This window comes from Vigna unguiculata, chromosome 3 (genome assembly GCF_004118075.2).
Source record: "Vigna unguiculata cultivar IT97K-499-35 chromosome 3, ASM411807v1, whole genome shotgun sequence".
Lineage (NCBI taxonomy): Eukaryota > Viridiplantae > Streptophyta > Magnoliopsida > Fabales > Fabaceae > Vigna > Vigna unguiculata.
In genome coordinates this window covers 17,399,319-17,402,403 of record NC_040281.1, presented here as the reverse complement: position 1 = coordinate 17,402,403, position 3,085 = coordinate 17,399,319, and the positions used below count along the sequence as shown (strand labels likewise).

The 3,085-nt window shown below is 33.2% G+C and overlaps 1 long non-coding RNA gene across 1 annotated transcript; it reads right to left on the bottom strand.

The window, feature by feature from the left end:
- Nucleotides 1-2,344: 2,344 nt before the first annotated feature.
- On the bottom strand, nt 2,345-2,842 carry LOC114177353. Its single transcript, XR_003603128.1, has 3 exons — nt 2,753-2,842; nt 2,572-2,642; nt 2,345-2,430 (listed from the first exon to the last, which is right to left on the bottom strand). It is a non-coding gene; the product is annotated as an uncharacterized LOC114177353 (long non-coding RNA).
- Nucleotides 2,843-3,085: the final 243 nt, after the last annotated feature.

Below are 3,085 nucleotides of genomic sequence, written 5' to 3'. Positions count from 1 at the left end.
ATAATAATATATAAAGATGATTCCCTCTTTTGTGTCCATATTTCATAATGTCAAGTCTATCCTTTATAATATAATTATTTATAATTTTTTTTTAAAATTAATGGTTATTTTTACCTATTTTTTATAAAAATATTTTTCTTTTTTTTCTTTTTTTTATTCATCAACAATTAATTTCTCTATTCATTTTATTTTATTTTTAATAAATATAAATTTATTTTATATATTAACTTAATAACATTACACTATTATCATTTACTAATATACTATTATTCATATTTAAAAAATCGTATACACCGGCGCGATAATGTATATATGTACGCTAGTATATATAAAAAGAATTGTGTAATGTTCAATAACTAATTCTTTATAAACACATCAGGTTGTCGATTTTATTCTTACCTATGATGCACGGATACGATACGAGTATCGGATACGACACGTATCCGATACATCGATACGTTTATTTTGAAAGTAATAGGATACGATACGTGATATATGAATATTGAAAAATCTACAATAATTCTTAAAAACATAATAAATATATGATTGTTATTGTGTGAATCCAAAATAAAAGTATATGTACTAAAGTTGTCAACATAAAAAATATAAATTATTGTCATCATAAAAGTACCACTACAAGAAAACTCTTAAATGACCAATTTTAGGAACCAAAAATATGTTAGAGACCAATTTCCTACTTAGAAACCAATCTAGAGATCAATTATTTTGGTAGCCAAAACCTTGGTAGCTAATGTAGAAACAAATTATTTTGGTAGTCAAAACTTTGGTAGTTAATGTTAGTAACCAATTTTTGAAACCAATTCATAATAAAAAACTATTTTAATTATTAATTTAGAGACCAATTATAATTTTTGAAACTATTTTACTTGCCAAAAATTTTTAGTTTATAAATTGGTATCTAAATTGGTCAGTGACTAATGAATTTTTGTCATTAAAATTAGTCATTATTCAAATATTTTCTTATAGTGTACTATGACTTTGTAAATTAGATACTTCATTGATAAGTATCGATAAAGTATCCTAAAGTATTGGACGCAGATACATGATCCAATCGGTGCATCATAGATTCTTACTAATATAAATTATTTTATTTTTTAAATTTTATATCTTTTTGTTTATAGTTATGTTTTAAAAATATGTTTTTATAAATTTAATAATATTTTTAAGGAAAATTATTTTATAATGTTTTTAGAAAAATATAAATAAAATTAATATATATATATATATATATATATATATATATATATATATATATATATATATATATATAAGGAAACCTAAAATTACGGCATGGTATTCCGTAATAACCCTTTGATCAACTACTTCGCCTCCTTCAATGCCTTACTTATCAAGGCTCTCACAGCCTTAATCACGACCATTCTCGCATTCCTTAGCACCTCCTCGATCACACTTTTGAATGTCTTCTTCTCCATCGTTGACGGCAACCACGGGGCACAAAGGTTGTGGAGACCACAAGCTTGTTTCTGACGATGAGTTCTGTCATTTCGCCGGCCAACTTCATAATTTTTTTATATCATTTTGACGACAATGATGATGACAGACATGGAAGAAAATCTTGCCGTAAGAGTTTAGCACAAATCTAGAGAGCAAAAATATTGGGAAAAACAACAACAAAAGAAAATCTAGTTGACAGCAAAATGAAGACACGGTTGACAGTAGAATGGAGGCATAGACACTAATGTAACCTAATAAAAGAACCTAAAGTATTAAATAAATTATTAAATTGTAATTTTAACTTTTAACTGGTCATGAATAACCATCGATACGTGTAACACGACATTTAATTAATAACGTTAATTAAAGGAAATGTCACACAAAATAATATTAGACTCGTATCTCATACCAATATCATGCCACTTTAATTACCGACCATCTCATTTGTTTTACATGCCAAGATCACACCAATCCAATTCATAACCACATATATTCCATGCAAATTCACAAGCCTCATACTTTAAATAGAGTAAATCAATCAATCCAAAACCATCCATAACAACCAAGCGAAGAAATAGCGTGGCCTACAATAGATATCGCTCAAGCCAGAAGCCTTCGCTCAAGCTGCAGACTCTCGTTTAAGCAAGATCGCGACAGCGGCCTTGGGAGGTTTTTCGCACGCTCGCTTAGGCGAGGCCATCTCGCCTGAGCAAGACCACCCCTCGCTCAAAGGGGAGGTTCCTCGCCTGGGCCAGAAGTGCAGCGACTTGCTAAGGTTCCCATGCGTTCTCGCTTAGACGAGCCCCTCTCGCTTGAGCGAGATGTCACCTCGCTCAAACGAGAGCTCTCCGCCTGAGCGAGAGCTCGAGTGCGAACCTAGCCTGTTTCTGCAAGTCTCGCCTAGGCGAGACAAGCTCGCTTGGACGAGAGTATCAGATCTCACCATTGTTCTCCCTGCAACAACCATATTTTCATATTCCAATAACAATACCAGGCATTTCACAGTTCAATAACAGCACACAAACCATAAATCATGGAACAGAGACAAGGCAAGTCAAAAATCAAAGTAAATAAGCGAGCTCTAGCTTCCCTTACCTGGAAATAGCTAGAAAAGGGCCTCGACTCTAAGTAGTGGGGCACGACAGCTCAAGGAAAAACTTAAGGAGCTGGAAAAAAATTAAAGGAACAGTGGAACTGAAGTTACTCAGAGGAACAATGGCTGGAACCAATACAACAGTGCTGGAAATAAGCAAGTACGGGATGAGGGACAACTTACGTGAAGTAGGATGAGCTTGTACGAAATTGACAGAGACGAAGATCAAACCCTAGTAGAGAAAGGCTACTCCAGCTCTAAGAGAGAAAAGAGAAAGTTTTCTGAAAGTGAAGAGAATGAACTGGTTATGGCAGTATAGGATCCTTGACTTCCTATGGGCCAGCCCTAGGCCCAACAAATTTGGGACAACCCCTTTAAAAAGAGACGGTAAAATATATGGGCCTTACAATACGGATATTCGCGTAATATCTAGTTTGCCTCATTAATAAGGGAGTACTGATTTATCTATCACCTAAGTGTGTATTAATTTATCCATCACCCCATCGGGAGTATCTA